General features: G+C 35.0%; 1 non-coding gene across 1 annotated transcript; it reads left to right on the forward strand.

Annotated features, from left to right (window-relative positions):
- Positions 1-627: 627 nt before the first annotated feature.
- On the forward strand, positions 628-699 carry TRNAG-UCC (transfer RNA glycine (anticodon UCC)). The gene has a single exon. It is a non-coding gene; the product is annotated as a tRNA-Gly (tRNA).
- The last annotated feature ends 16,424 nt before the right edge of the window (positions 700-17,123 follow it).

Consider the following 17,123-nt stretch of genomic DNA (forward strand, 5'->3'; position numbering starts at 1 on the left):
TCAACGTATCTGTGTGTTCCACAACACATAACAGGTTGGTGTCTCCAAACGTGAGTTCCAACCTGATCCAACCCACCCCCATTGTCATCAGTTATAGGCAGTAATTGGATTTGACATACAAGATCAAGAGTTGTTGGATTTGTGTTCAGAACCAGGTAAGCAGATATGATCAGATCTGGGTTAGAATTAGGTAAACCTGCCCCATTTTACCTATCCCACATAAAAGGAAACAATTGCATCTATCTGTTTTCAAGACATCTGGTATTGCAGATACCTAAAGTAGATCCAGATCCATGATTCTATTATAAGATTTGGGGTAGGGTACAGAGGGGTAAGCCCTCGGAGTTTTATGCTGACAGGATAGCGACCGTAAGTCTGGCAGGCTGAACCAGCACGGCTAGGTCTCTGTGCCTGGGGCGGTTTCTTTTCTCCTAGTAAAAAACCGATCTCCTCTCCTTGAAATGAACTGAGCTGCTAAGGCGCAACCTAAGCAAGCAGCTTGTGCACCAGAGGCTTGACCAGGCTAGGTTTGCTTCACGAATTCGATAGTCGGTCACCAAGGCATTTACGAATGGGTTGTTTAAATATCATATAAATAGCCGCTTTTTAGTGCATAGCTATCAGCAAGCGTTTGTAGTCCAACGGTTAGGATAATTGCCTTCCAAGCAATAGACCCGGGTTCGACTCCCGGCAAACGCATGTTTTCATTTTGTCATTTATCGCCTACATTTTTCACTCGCCTTCTGTTGTCGCTTCGCGCGTTTCCCCTTGGGCGAGTTTAAAAAGAAGTCTCTCTCTCTCTACTTTTGTTCGATATGCAAAACTCAGTTTAACACCCCCCCCCCCCCCCCCCCCCCCATCCAAACCACATTGTTTAATGCCCCTTGTATAACCGGATTAGCCAGGCCCTGGGGCTACAAATGAGTCTTACTGGGGTTGGGCTAGGGTTGGCCCAACAATGAATCTGCCTTTCTAGGAGGCTGGATTTAGATTTAACTCAGAACACAAGGTAGAAATTCTGATCCTGATATACAATGTGTCAAATTTTGATGATTGAGAAGTCATAGTTTTACATCAAAACCACTCTATTAAAAGTAAGGATGGCAGTGGACCGGTTGATATGGGCCCCCACCCTGCCTCGCCCTGTCTGAACCGGGGAATGAAGGACATGAAACAGGGATGGATGCGAGGATGAAGGTTAAAATCAAAACCCATGCAGGGATGGACTTAAGTTTTCCCCCGCCCTGCCCCATCCCCAATCCTTCTATGGAAATGGAAAAGGGAAAACGGGGCTTCGCCCCACCTCTTTCCCCGTTTAGATCGGGGATGAAGGTTAAAATCCAAACCCGTGCGGGATGGAGGCAGGGATGAAGGTTCAAATTTTGAGACAGGTGGAGACCTTGTCCCCCACCCCTGCCCTGTTTCACTGCCATCCCTAATTAAAAGTGCATTTCCTAGTAAATGGACCATGCCGAGTGTCTACAAGGTTTAGTCGAATAAAACTTGTACCTATGAGTTTTAGTTCAAAAGTATAGTACTATAGAGTATAGTCAATATTTTTTCCTTATTAGAAAATAGATCCAATATATTAATTTTCATGTGAAAGCTGGATCTGGCCTTGTTTCAACCCGATTCTAAACCTATTTTTGATATAATTCCAATCTAGGTCTGACAGAACTGGACATTATTTGTTCCAAATTTGACCCATTTATAAAACAAAAAAATTATATGGAGGGAACCCAGTCAGGGTTAATGTTATGCCTGATAAAATAAGGATTAGCAGAGCCAAGAATGGTCAGAAAACGAGCCAAAGAGTTGGACTCTTTAGGAACGATAATAGGCAGAGAGAGTGATACGGAAAAAATTAAGGAGATCAACCATCTGCTGAAGTTCCTGTTTTTGTCTTCCTCTGTTATCCATGCTCTGATTAAGCTCATGGATTTGGTCTCTCCAAGTGGATTCTATGATGAGCTATGAATGATAAGGAAGATATTTGGGAATCCTTACCCAGCAAGACTCTCTCTCTCTCTCTCTCTCAAATTCGAGCTAAAACAAAAAATATCTTTCTGTTTGGAGAGAGAGAGAGAGGATCCTTACCCAACAAGGTTATTTTTTACCAATGAGCATTCCACGGTGATCACGTTGTAAGGTCGTGTAGCCATAAGGTGATTGTTGGGGGCTTTCCAACAGTCTAAATATTCAAATGCAAGATATGTGTCTCTTGAGGGGATGAAGGGATTTCTCTTAGGAGTTACGTAATACCCATAATTTTTCGAGACCTTTCCTTAAATTTTTGAATTTTTGTAATGTAAGATAAATTTTAAATTCTAATTTTTTAGCTAGAAATGCACTAAAGGGACTTATAGGGTTAGTTAAAATTTAAAATATATATATATAATATAACCCCACACACCTAGAGTTTTTAGAAATTTAAGGCATATTTCAGTAAAATTCAGATTTTTAACCCTACTAGAATTAATTAAAATAAATTATTTAGATGCTTAAAACCTCAAAAATATATTAATAAAATTTAGTCAGGCATAAATTTAATTAAATTAAATGCATTGATATTTTATGTGAAATTTGAATTATTTTATGAAGTATTTTAATTTAATTTAGAATGAATTTGACTTGAATTTCATGGAATGGATTTCAAAAAAAAGTTTACTAAAATTTATAAAATGGTAGGAGTCCATATGTGGGCCCTCCCATCCTATGTGACATCCTATTTAAAGTTTTAAATTGGTAAAAACAAGAATAACTTTGAAATTAAGGTGAAAATCAAACTTACAAAATAAGAGAAAAAATGGTTGAAAAGTCAAAACTTTCAACAACAACAACTACGCCTTTGTCCCAAAACAATTGGGGTCGGCGATATGAACCAAAAAAGAAAATCATTCTGGGTCTTCCACATGAATCCTTCTCCTGCAATCATTTCTATCAAATGCCATGTCCTCAGTGAGGTTCAAAGTATTTATATCATTTCCTATCATCTCCATCCATGTCTTCCTAGGCCTACCCCGACCTCTTTTAACTAATATATTTTCCCATTTCTCCATCCTTCTAACTGGAGCATCATTAGGCCTTCGCCGTATATGTCCAAACCACCGTAAACGATTCTCTCTCATCTTATTTTCAATGGGTGCAACGCCTACCTTCTTACGTATCTCCTCGTTCTCAATCTTATTTTTTATTGTATTTCCACACATCCATCTAAGCATACGCATCTTAGCTACACTCATTTTTTGAATATGATTTCTCTTGGCAGCCTAACATTTCGTACCATATAGTAAAGTGGGCCTAATAGTCATCCTATAAAACTTTCTCTTCAACTGCAATGGCATTCTACGATCGCACAACACTCCAGTTGCACTTTTCTATTTCATCCACCCAACCTTTATCCTATGATTTACATCTCCATCAATTTCTCCATACTTTTGAATGATAGATCTCAAATATTTGAAACAATCATCCACCGGTATTTCTTGCTCACCAAGCTTCACTACACACCCATCACTACTTCGTTGCTTACTAAACCGACATTCCAAATATTCTGTCTTACTCTTACTCAACTTAAAACCTCTTGCTTCCAATGTTTGTCTCCATAATTCTAACTTAGCATTAACCCCAGCTTTAGACTCATCAATCAAAACAATATCATCAGCAAACAACATACACCACGGCACATTTTCTTGAATTGATCTCGTAAGCTCATCCATCACTATAGAAAATAGGAAAGGGCTTAAAGCAGATCCTTGATGTAACCCAACCGTTATAGGAAAATTGGTTGTCACCCCTCCACAAGTGCGGACATTGGTTACTACTCCTTCATACATATATTTAATTATACTAATGTACTTGAGAGAAACGCCTTTCTTCATCATTGTCTACCAGAGAATGTCCATAGGTACTCTATCGTATGTGTTCTCCAAATCAATCAAAAACATATGCAAATCATTGTTCCTCTTTCTATTTCTCTCAATAAGTTGTCTAAGAAGATATATAGCTGTCATAGTTGATCTGTCAGGCATAAAACCAAATTGATTCTCCGATATCATGACAACCTTCCTCAACCTAGACTCAATCACCCTCTCCCAAAGTTTCATAGTATGACTCATGAGTTTTATACCACGATAGTTTGTGCAATCTTGTATATCACCCTTATTCTTATATAGAGGCACCAAAGTACCCTTCCTCCACTCATTAGGCATCTTATTTGTCCGCCAAATCTTATTAAAAAGATTTGTCAACCATTCTAAACCTTTCTCTCCCAAGCATTTTCAAGTCTCGATAGGTATACCATCTGAGCCAACTGTCTTTTTTTATTTCATTTTTTTCAAAGCCTCTGTAATTTCTTTCTTTTGAATCTTGCGCATAAAGACACGATTCATCTCATGAAAAGGAACAGAGAAGTCTCTTTCTTTCTTTCCAAATTCTAAAAATGAGCCCCATAGTGGGGCTCCACTTTTGGAAGACCCTAGAAGGGTAATGCAAGGGCTGGACCTATGAGGGGAAGAAAGAAAGAAAGAGAAGAAAAAAGAAATAAAAGAAAAGATATAACATTTGAAAAATCAACGTGTTTGCCAAGCAAGCAAGTTGCCTTCTTAAAATTTAGAAAAGGGGGCCAACCATGGGGGAGGGTCAACCCACCCTTCTCTACTCCATAAAGTATGAAACATATATCATACTATATATGTAAAAAATATATAATGTATATTCTATATAGTATGCTTGAAAAAAAAAAGAGAAAAGGAATTCGAAAAAAAAAGAAACGGGAAAGGTGTGCTTCTGAGATTAACTAAGCTAACTCTTGATCAAGGGCTGGGGTTTGATCCAGCCCTTGACCAACCCTAAACTCTATTTAAAAATGGGATGGGCTCACGCCCCCCTCATTTTGCCTCTTTAGTTTTTTTTTTCTCAAATTCTCTCTCTCACCCTCCCCTCTCAAGTTCCACTCTCTTCTCTCTCCTCCCTCTACACCATACCTTATAACTTTCACTCTTAATAAGGCCTTCACGTGATTGAAGAGAGCTTAAGGAGAGTTTATATGAGGTCATGGTACGCATAGAACAGTCGGATCGTACGAAAAGGCCCATCTATTTGCGTAGGAGCAAATTTTTTGACAAAGGATAGGTGGATCTATACTTCTCTTGCAAAACATAATTCATAACACAAATTCCACTATTTTTTCATAAGTATAGACCCCAAACAATCTCTTTCATACATGGGTTTGGCTTAGGACTTTCGAAAAATGGAAAAGAATGGTTTTTTCGGGAGAAAACCATCTTGAAAATGTGTTTTTCCCCAAAAATCATTTTCTCAGAAAATAAAACCATAAATTTTTATAATATGTAAATTAGGCTAATATTTTCATGCAAATTTTGATTTGGGTTAGTAATATATGATATTGTAGACATTCTGTAAAAATTTTACGGATTTCTATTTTCAAAATTTTGAGATATTATACTTTTAGTCAAAACGGGTTTTTCAGAAAAGATTTTGGTAATTTAGGGAAGATCATGAATTTCGTAAGTAAGACCATATAATTTTTTATTGTAGTCGATAGAATATATGCATGTGGATATTCTATGATTTTTTTAAATTTGTCAAATTTTTAATTTTATGTAAATTTCATGATTTAGTTATTTAATTATGTATTTTATCAAATTAATTTCTGAGAAAATATGGCATGTGTAAGACGGGTCTATTTTTCTGGCCAAAAAGGCAGAGGAAAAATAGATTTGTTTATGGTAGATTATGAGAAAATAATGACTATATTTTTATTTAATTTTCTATAATAAATTTTAAGAAAAAATACAGATGTACGAATTCGGATGACCTGGTTTGGTCCAACCCGAATGCATAGACCCGGTATTACTGTTTTTTGGCCAGACACCCGACCAGTAAAATGTTCATAACTCTCTCGTCCAGAGGAGATTTGATGAGCGGTTTACTACGTTGAAAAGCTAACAAAATTTTCTATCTATTATGAAGTTTTGGGATTTATTCATTGACTAAGCATGGCTATGTGACAATTAGAATAGAAATATATATATATATATATATATATATATATATATATATATATATATATATATATATATATATATATATATATGCGGTAAAACACTCGTAACTCCCTCATACGAAAAAATTTTTATAAATGGTTTCCAGCTACAAAAAACTAACAAAATTTTCTATAATCTGTGAAAATTGCAGCTCTGTTCACTGACTGTAAAAAAATTTGTCAATTCTTCAACAGTTGGACATAATTGAGGGTTTCGCAAATCATAACCAGTCTAAGGACCGAACCTCGATACTTGTGTAATTGTTTGCGTATTTCATAAGTTTATTCATTTCAGTCAATATACTAAATGTGTATGCATGTGAATGTCTAATTTTATACAAGATACAATGTGCCTATGATAAAGCATGTGTGTATGTTAAATGATAAGTTATGTTTGCCCAAAAGGGAGCTATGCTTTAGCAAGGGACCGAGGGGTCTGAAGTTCGTAATGTATTGATAAATGCTAATGAAATTCGTGTTGAAATTCATATAAATTCCTATGATGGCTATGATGATGATGTTATGCATGTATGGATGGATGCCAAAAAATATATGAATGAGATTCGCATTTATGTATATACCTATGTTATATTTAAAAGTATGAATGAATGAATGTTTCAATGCAAATGTTTTACAAGTGCATCCAATGCCTTATAAGAGGTCGAATCTGTTTGATGGATTTGATTATAATTTCATAAAAAATATTAAGTAATCAAGTAAAACAATACAACATCACAAGTAAAAGATACTTGCTAGGAAAGTGGCAAGTGGTACAAAACTTTGTAGGTTAAGTAAGTTTCGAGCTCGCAAGGTTGCTCCTCCCCTCCCACGATTTTATGGGAAAACCTCTGCAATAGACTGCAACGTAGAGGATAAGATACTCATGAGTGAAAATCTAATGCATTGCGATTAAAGGTGTTGGAAATCTCTCTCGAGTTATCATCCCTCATCCTGTCTCTAGTGAAAGGTTTTTGGCTAGGTCAAGTCACCCTTATAAATGAAAATACCCCTACGGCTTGGCTCTGGTCCAGGTTTTCAAGCCTGTGTCGTACCAACAAGGCTAAGAAGTGAAACCTAATATGTATGTATGTTAGATAGTCATAGCATGAATCATTTAAGAAAAAAAATATAATTAAAGACAAGAATCGATTCATGCATCGAAGAACTTTTATATTTGGTAAGTGCATGCATTTTATCTGATCATCATATTTGTTTCATTTAATGTTTGTAAACACCCCAAATTTTTCACCTTCGCTCACAAACCCTTTCCTCTTACCACTGACACCCGCTCTCTAAATCCTTCAATAAACTAGTTGGTCGACATTTGAGCCAAAGCTATTCAGAGACCGAATTTGCCCCAAATTCAAAATTCAATTTCCATTTCAGACTCAATTTCAATCATTAGCTTTTGCCTTCGAACAGAAATGTTCAATTTTTTGTCTCTGCCAGAGGTCTAGGACTTCAAATCCCTTATCTAGGGTTTGCATTTTGCATCTCATTTCATACATTTCATATCATATCATATCATTTTGTATCATTTCGTGTCATTTCATTGCATTTCATGTCATTGCATGTCATTCTCGAGTTCTAGCACTCTTGTTTTTCAAAATCTTTCAATCAAGATTCGAGTTTTAAAACTTTTTTTTCGAAATCAATTTAAAAAATATGGGTTTTAGATCGATATTTGCCATTTACCAACCCTCAGGATCTTATATTCATTTATTTCAAAATATTTTCTTTAGAAAGTGATATGGATTTGTTTTAAACTCAATTTTTAATTGATCTCAATTCTCAGATGGGACTCATCTAGGTGGTGTCGCTTCTGGATTCCTTCATTTCTCAAATTTTAGAGTTTTAGTTGATTTAGGACTCTGTCTTTTTATCTTTTTAAACCTTTTTCAAAATTTTATTTTTGTTTTAAGTCAGAGGTAGCCTTACCTCTCGTCAATTTCCTTCATTTTGGCCAAAATCTTAGAGTTTCAGTCGGTCTAGGACTCTATCACAGAGTTTTAGTCAGATTAGGACTCTATCTTTCACTTCTATTTTTACCTATTTTCAAGAAAATCTTTCAAAAGAAACCAAAATTTTAGAATTTTAGTCAGACTAGGACTCTATCACAGAGTTTTGGTCGGATCAGGACTCTACCTTTCACTTCTATTTTTACCAGTTTCCAAAAAAATCTTTCAGAAGTCAAAATTTTAGAGTTTTAGTCGAACTAAGACTCTATTCAAGAGTTTCAGTAGGATTAGGACTCTAACTCTAACTTCATTTTTTGAGAAAATCTTTCAAGAACTTCTTTATGTATCTTTCAAAAAATCAAATTTCAAAATTCCAGGACTTTATTATAGAGTTTCAAAATTTTAAGACTCTGCTTCAGAGTTTCAGTTGGGTCAGAATTCTACTCTCATTTCATTTATTTACTCTTATTTTACTTATTTTTCAAAAATAGATCCAATTCTAAGAGTTTCAAAATTTTGCGACTCTATTCTAGAGTCCTAGTTGATTAGGACTCTAACCCTGGTTTCGTATTTTTGTTCATTTTTACTAATCTCTGAAAAGATCTTTCAAAATCTCGTTGTTTGTCTTTCAAAAACCAAAATTTAAGAGTTTCAAAATTTTAGGACTCTAGTCAAGAGTTTCAATTGGTTTAGGACTCTAATTTTCTCGAATTTTATCCTTTGGTTTTATTCACATTTGTTTCAAAACTTTTTTTAACCTGTTCAAAAACTCATATGCGGGGCCCACATACCTGGCGCCACATTCGAGAGATTTTTAATTTATCTGGGACTCTAGAGGATTTAGAATTTTGATTTTTATCTTTTGTTTTAAACCCTTCTTGAAAATCTTGTTTTTAACCCCTTCATTTTTAGATTTTCAAAATCATTTTCTGAAAAACAAGTGGGGCCCACAGTAGGTTGTTCCACATTTAAAAAAGTTTTGATTAGTCTAGGGTTTAGTTAGTGTTCTAATTAGATTAGAAGTTTGAAAAAAGAAAAATTGATTTTAAAACTCTTTATTTTCACTTTAGTATTTAACTTAGGTTTTAAACCTTCTTTTTTAGGGTTTAAAAAACCAAATGTGGGCCACATTAGGTGGCGCCACATTTGAGATATTTTAGAGTCGAATTAAGAGTTAATAAGGCTTAGTAATTAGAGTCTAGCTAGGTTAGGACTCTCTTAGAAAATTGCTCCTCTCATTTTTGAATTAGCTTTGTTAATTAAGAGAGTTTTATACCAACCAAAACTCTTTCTAATTAATGCTTTGAAAAATTATAAATAGGAGACCTCTTGGTCGACCCCCACATGCTCTATCCTCCTCTCCCTCTCTCAAATTTGTGGCTCTCTCTCCTTCAAGCTCCAGTCTCCTCCATTGAAGCTCCAAGGTAAGGCCTAAAAGTGCTATAGGATCGAGGCAACGAGCACTAGAGGGGGGTGAATAGTGTTTTTAAATAGCGTCTTTGGAATTTTGACGGATTTTGAGATTCACAAAGCAATCACACAAAGAACACAAGAATTTATCCTGATTCGGTCTTTCCCGATCTACATCCAGTCCCCAAGCAAAACGAGTTTGAGATTTCCACTATCAACCATGTATAACTACAAGATCATACACCGACCAAATCCGGTCTCACTTTCAGTAACACACCTACTTAAAGCAAACAACTCCTTTAAACCAAGGAGTCCTTTCCTTTTACAAAAAAAATAAGTAACAACTTACAAACAACCTACGAGCCCTTCTTATAAATGCAAATGAGATGCAATTGGCTTTTTAGGTTGTTGAAATACTCAACTCACAAATTCACTGTCTCTCAAAGGAATTTGAGTGAAAAACTGAAGTGAAAAATATCAAGTGAGTGAGAAAATGAATATGAGTGAAAAGCAAAGAGTAATTCAATGTAATTCGATTGGATTGCATTGCTTTTGAGTGTGAAATGCACTCATATTTATAGTTGAAAGATTTTATATGTTGAGGGTATGAAAGGGTGTCAAAACAGTCCATTTTGAATGATCAAAACGTTTGAAAAATGAAAAGACATGCCTTTTAAAAGTTTCAGGAAAAACGGCAAAATTAGTCGACTGGAACAGTAGGTAGTCGACTAATAATTAACTATTAGTAGACTGACAGTTATCGTCGGTCGACTAATGTGTTTATCAAGCCGTTTGAAAATCTGAAGTTTTGAAACTTAGTCGATTAGAGAAAAAATTAGTCGACTGATAATATCATCAGTAGACTGAAAAATCTTTCAGTCGACTGCTGCTAAATTTTTCTAAAAATACATGTTATGTTTGGTCGACTAATAAAATCATTAGTCAACTGCTGCTAAATTTTCCAGAAAACAGACATTCTGTCTGGTCGACTGATAAAACCTTCGGTCGACTAATTTGACAAAAATGACATTTTGCTTAGAAAATTTGGCGCGAAAGGATTAGTCAGTTGGTGAGTCTATTGGTCGACTAATAAACATGAAAAATTAAATAAAAAGATTTCTAAAAAGATTTTCATGCAGGGTTTTTTAGAAAAGTTTTTCTAAAGACTTTTTAGATGAAATGCAACCGAAATATGTACTCTAAGTAAGGCTCTTACAAGAATCTAAGACTTTTAATGAATTTTACATTTGCACACTAGTCTTCAAAGTTTCTTTATCGAATTCTTCAATTCTTATCATCTTTCTTCATTGCCTTAGCTGAAATGCAGTTGATTCACTTGTTCATCATCAGAACCTTGTACTTGAAGTATCATGTACGACTTCATTGTCGTAACAATCTCCCTCTTTTTGATGATGACAAACTAGTCAAAGATGGAGCATTTAGATGCATAAATGGAGATTTTACTCTCCCTATCAATATGCTGCAAAATATAAGAAGTTAGTACAATCAAAGCACATATATTATATATTGATTGTTTTGCATTTTCATCATTACTTCATGTATTTCTAAAACTTTTTCATGAATGCAATTGCATTCACATGTTTGTCCTTTTCTCCAATTTCCATGCATGTGTCTTTGTCTCATGCAAGTTCTATCTTTTTCTCCCCCTTTTGTCATAAGCAAAAAGAGTAAGGGAAGACATAGCATAAGCAAAATGCAAATTCAAGTTCAAAATATTACAACCCATAAATACTGAGATGGACTAAAATCGAAGCTCAAACACTAGCTCAACTGATTGGCCTTAGCTTAATTTCAGGTGAAATGAGCTAAAATGGACTCCTAGACACTAAAAAATGAATTTGAACTGAAACTGGAGCACTTGAACTCTTGGTGAGTGAAAGCTAGACTCGAAGAAATAGGATCGACTAGGAATGACTAACTCAGAGACAATTGGCTTGGATTCGAGTTAGAAATGAGCTTATTTCTGAGGAAATGAACCCATTTTGGCATGAATGATCATAAATTAAAATGATCTGCTCATCGTGAGCTCCGGTGAGCTAGAAATGACTGATATTCTAACTGTTCTAAGCTTAAGAATGAGCTTGGTCGACTCTGACTGACAGGAATCTAGGATGACCTAGGGGTAAAATAGTAATTTTCTTGGTGAAAGGGTTAAAATGGCACCTGAACTAGAACAAACTTGGGGCTGGACTCCTACACTGATCTACCAGGGTTGGCATCTGCATTTGGGTGTGTCTGAGAATGGATGAGAAAAATTTGGGGTGTTTACAAGGATTCATACGAGCAGCAAATGGTACAACGATATGGTGATGACTCCACTCAGGATCCGCCTTTTGATCCTGCAGCATGGGTGACTGCTATCGGTGAACCCAAATAGGGTCATGTGTTCAGGTTTGGGAGTAACATAAATACCACAGCAGTTGTTGCCTTCTGCAGCCATGGCTCTCAGAGTTCTCCCGCCAGCATCAACTCCCAATGTCTGATTGACCCTGCTATGTCTTGGGATAGTGTCTTGAGGACAAAATCCAGTACTTTTTAAATGAAGTCATTCCCAACATTGTCCGTAATGAGTTGAGCAACTTTTTTCAGGACAGAGGAACTTCATCTGCATTCAACATGAGCTCCAGTGTGCGTCTGGTATAAATATTCATGTTATTTATTTCATGTCATTAGATTTCAAGCTAGTATATGCATGATTGAATACATATATGCATGATTGCTTCACTATACAAAATTTTAATGCCTTATAACACATATATGCATGATTGAATCACTATAAATTTTTTGTACTACCTTCGAGCATGATACGCATGAATGAATCACGTATAAAGTTTTTTGACTGCCTTAGAAAACATATGAGCATGATTGAATCACTATATAATTTTTTGACTGCTTTAGAACATGATACACATGATTGAATCACATATAAAGTTTTTTTACTGCCTTAGAACACATATGAGCATGATTGAATCACTATGGCAGTTTTTTGACTGCCTTATAACACATATGTGCATGATATTAGCATATATGAAAGTTGTTTGACTGCCTTATCACACATATATGCATGATTGAATCAATATGAAAGTTGTTTGACAACCTTAGAACATATATATGCATGATTGAATCAATATGCAAGTTTTTTGAATACCTTAGAACACATATATGCATGATTGAATCACTATGAAAGTTTTTTTACAACCTTACAATATATACAAGCATGCTTTCATCACTATAAAATTGTTTTACTGCCTTAGAACACACATATGCATGATTGAATTACTATAAATTTTCCCTTAGAACATATTTATCCATGATTGAATCAATATGCAAGTTTTTTGACTAATTTAGAACACATATGAGTATGATTGAATCACTATAAAAGTTTTTTGACAGCATTAGAACACAAATAAGCATGGTTTCATCACTATGGAAGTTTTTTTATTGTCTTGTAACACATATATGCATGATTGTAATACATAACACATTTGATTGACAACATTATAAACCATATATGCATGTGTGAATTACTGTGACATTCTTTGACAATCTTAAAACACATATCTGCATGATTAAATCACTATAGTTTTTTTTTACAGTCTTAGAAAACATATTTGAATTCTGTTAATGTCCTTCAGTTTATTGTTAGTTTATGTGTCATTCAGCCATTTACTTTGTTGCATTATATTAGGTGCATTGCATATAATTTATTTCATTATATTTTGTTTATAAATACTAACATTTTGGTTCTCTTTTTGTAGGATGCTAGAGATGATCAGCATAGAGGAGTTGATGGAGGCCTGGAAGGAGGGGCAGATCGAGAAAATGAAGAGGATGATGCCCAAAATCTTGGTGAGGATTAGATTTGTTGGTTTAATTTGTTTGACAAACTTGTAACTAATTATAACTTGGCAAGCACTGTATTTGGTTGTTAAAGATTGCTTGTGTTAAATTTGTTTCACCTGTATATGTATTTTTTATGTGTACTTTTTTTTATAAGCAGGTTATATGAATTGTATAACGAGAAATTTTTCTCGAGTTTCAAAATATTTCAAAAAAAAATAAATTTTTTTTTAAACATTAGCAATGGATAATATCCTTCGCTAATTTGTCACCATTTAAAAGCAGTCGTCGGTTTGTGATGGAATTCAAACTGTCGCAAATGGCCATCGTCAAATTGGAGATGGACATTAGCGACAAACATGTGTCCCTCGTTAAATAGTAGTGATGGATTAAATTCCATTCTATAACCAAATCAGTCTCTAATTAGCGATGGACATGATCCATCGCTAATTAGCGATGGATTGGTGACAAATAAATTCGGTTGTAGTTTAGCGACTAGGGTTATGCGACGGACGTTATCTGTCGCTAATCTATCGCAAAATCCATCGCTAACTTATTTAGCAACGGCTTAGCGATGGATAGCATCTGTTGCCAATACGGATTTTTCTTGTAGTAAAGAGTCACCAAATATGCAACTCCATGAGTGATGGTTCACTCTGACAAACTACGCAAATGACCATTGTTCTGTATTAATCTTCACTGGCGTATAAAAAACAAGCACATCATTGAAGCATTCATAATCTACTATTGACTTTGAATTTGTCCAAAACATATTCACAGCATACCCATTTTCATCCAGTTGCATTGCACTAAAGAAACCAGAGTCATTGCTTAAATGCTTTTGTAGGTAATCAACCAAAGAACATATTCCTCCATTCTTCATATTTTCTGACATCTTTCTTCTCAAGTGGTTTCTTAGATCCATAGGTATGAATGGTATATTCTCGCGACCACCACCATCTACGTGCGTGTACAAATTGTATGTCTTCCTTGGTGCAATGCTGGCGCTATCAGCTATTTCAGCAATTGCAGCATGTGCTTCAGTTACTTTACGATATAACCTTAACATAAGAGTCATAAATGAAGCGGCTAATTCATGGTTATGATCATTGATTAAAGTATGAACTACATATTTCCCATTCAAAAGTCTTCTTAACACCATTTCCGTTGGGCAGCCACATCTTGAATCTGGCTTGCTCCTTGTTGGATTTTCACTAGACTTTTTTCAACCTTGATTAGAACAAACATATGCCTTTCTCACCACGACACCCTGTGCATTTTTTGCCCAAGAATACCTTCTAACACTAAAGCTAAGTTTTAAGGCATAATCATTGTAAAATTTGTATGCAGCTTCCTCATTATTAAACTGCATTCTCTCTACGGGAACAGAGTCAAGTGTACTATCATGTAGACTTGAGGTGTATGCACCTTTGTCAAGTGCATTGTCATGATCGTCTACCTTATTATCGAATTGCATTTTGTCTGCTGGAATATTCAAGTCAATAGTGAATCCAATGCCTGCACCCTTCTTATCATGTGCATCATTAGTGCACATATTCAATTCTTTAGGTGCATCGATAGTATGGATGTTTGTTGCTCCATGACATCCTAATGATTGAGATACATCATCTTCACTGCAACTAGTTGATATGCTCAGCATTGGCATGAGCAAAATATCAATTTGTGTTAGCCAGCGCATACGTTTACTACAATTTATTCAAGATGCATATAACAATGACTATTGATTAGTTAAGCATGTCAAAGAAATGATTGAATGAATCACAGTATCAAAGATTCAACATAATAGCTTACAAATCGATATTAACAAACAAAACCATATCTTACAAATTGACACTAGAAAATACATAATATCTTACAAATCGATATACTACAATTCAGCATAATATATTACAAATCGGTATACATCAATTCAGCATAATATCTTACAAATCAATATACGGCAATTCAGCAAAATATATTACAAATTGATAGTAACAAACAAAATAATATCTCACAAATCGACACTAGAAAACACATAATATCTTACAAAGTGATGTACGGCAATTCAACATAATATATTACAAATCGATATTAACAAACAAAATAATATCTTACAAATCGATAATAGAAAATACATAATATCTTACAAATCGATATACGGCAATTCAGCATAATATATTACAAATCGATATTAACAAACAAAATAATATCTCACAAATCGACACTATAAAATATATAATATCTTACAAATTGCTATATGGCAATTTAGCATAATATATTACAAATCGATATTAATAAACAAAACAATATCTCACAAATCGATACTAGAAAACACATAATATCTTATAAATCGATATATGGAAATTCAGCATAATATATTACAAATCGATATATGGCAATTCAGCATAATATATTACAAATCGATATCAACAAACAAAACAATCTCACAAATCGATACTAGAAAATACATAATATCGTACAAATCGATATACGGCAATTCAGCATAATATATTACAAATCGATATACATGTTACTACAACCACGATTTGGTTACATTGCATATACTAAGGGAATGGACGATACCGGATGAAGTAGAAGCGCTTGCTCGCATCTGTAACCAAGCACTCTTGTCAAAAGATCCCACCGCCTTACTAATATCTTCAAGTTTTCAATTATCAAAATGATAAAATCTACCTCAATAACAAAATAATGCCTTAATGACACTCACGACGACATACGTTCTTCAACAATAGCATGATGACATGGAAAGGTACTCACCACGCTTTAATGGAACTTGTTGGAATGTTTGTGCGTCATTCCTTTTTTCTATACTGCCTAACAAAAATGAAGAAGAAGAGAAGATTGTAAAAAGCGATAGCCGACAAATCCCCCTTTGACGCCCACCAATGATCGAACCAGTCGTTTGATTTATAGTTATCTCCACAAGGTAGGAACAAACCCGGAAAAGTTCTCTATCTAATGCAAGGAAGGAACGAGAAGGCGGTCATGTGTTGTAGTACAAGCTAAAAACAAAGGCGAAACATGCAAATCTATATACGGGGAGCGGGAGGACATTTTCGTTCAACGCATATCTATTTTATGGGAGGACATTTCCGTCAAAAGCATATCTACCTTTTTATATGTTATTTTATTATAAAGTCATCGTGGGCAACATTGGCATATGAATTATCGTAGGTCCCAAGATATTCCTCCGTACACACTGGAACACATGAATTTGTGTTCCGGAGAGAACACACAACATCCTCCCCACAGGATGCGCTCACCTGCAAAAGAAAGTCTTGAATGCATGCACCGACACCTCTTAGAGGTGGCTAAGGCTTTATGCTTTCAATCTCATTTTCTCACATTTTTTTTGAAAGAACGCATTCTCACCTCCACTCACTTGATCAATCGACTTTCTTCTAAGATTTTGAATAATAAAACACCTTACAAATTACTTTTTGGAAGCAAATCTTCTTATGATCATTTACGGGTGTTTGGTTACCTATGCTTTGGTGGGAGCAGTTCATGTCAAGGATCTGGTAGAACTTCTCCTAGAGATGCTTCATGGCAGTCTGCATGAGGCTTTGTGCTCGGGCAAGGTCCGACAAGGATACATTTTGAAAACACTCATTTCTCATTTCAGAAATAGTTTCTTGCGAAACGTATTTCCCATGCTCCTATAGTGTTTTCAATAACCATGGTTTTACACTTGGACAGTGACCATAGGAGCCATTTCATTCACGGACATTGCTGGACAAGGACACCATGTTTTATCCAATTTTGTCTTGACCCTGTCGCATTGTGTCCTTGTCTAGCATTTGTGT

This window comes from Nuphar pumila, chromosome 2, assembly GCF_984573655.1.
Source record: "Nuphar pumila chromosome 2, dmNupPumi1.hap1.1, whole genome shotgun sequence".
Taxonomy (NCBI): domain Eukaryota; kingdom Viridiplantae; phylum Streptophyta; class Magnoliopsida; order Nymphaeales; family Nymphaeaceae; genus Nuphar; species Nuphar pumila.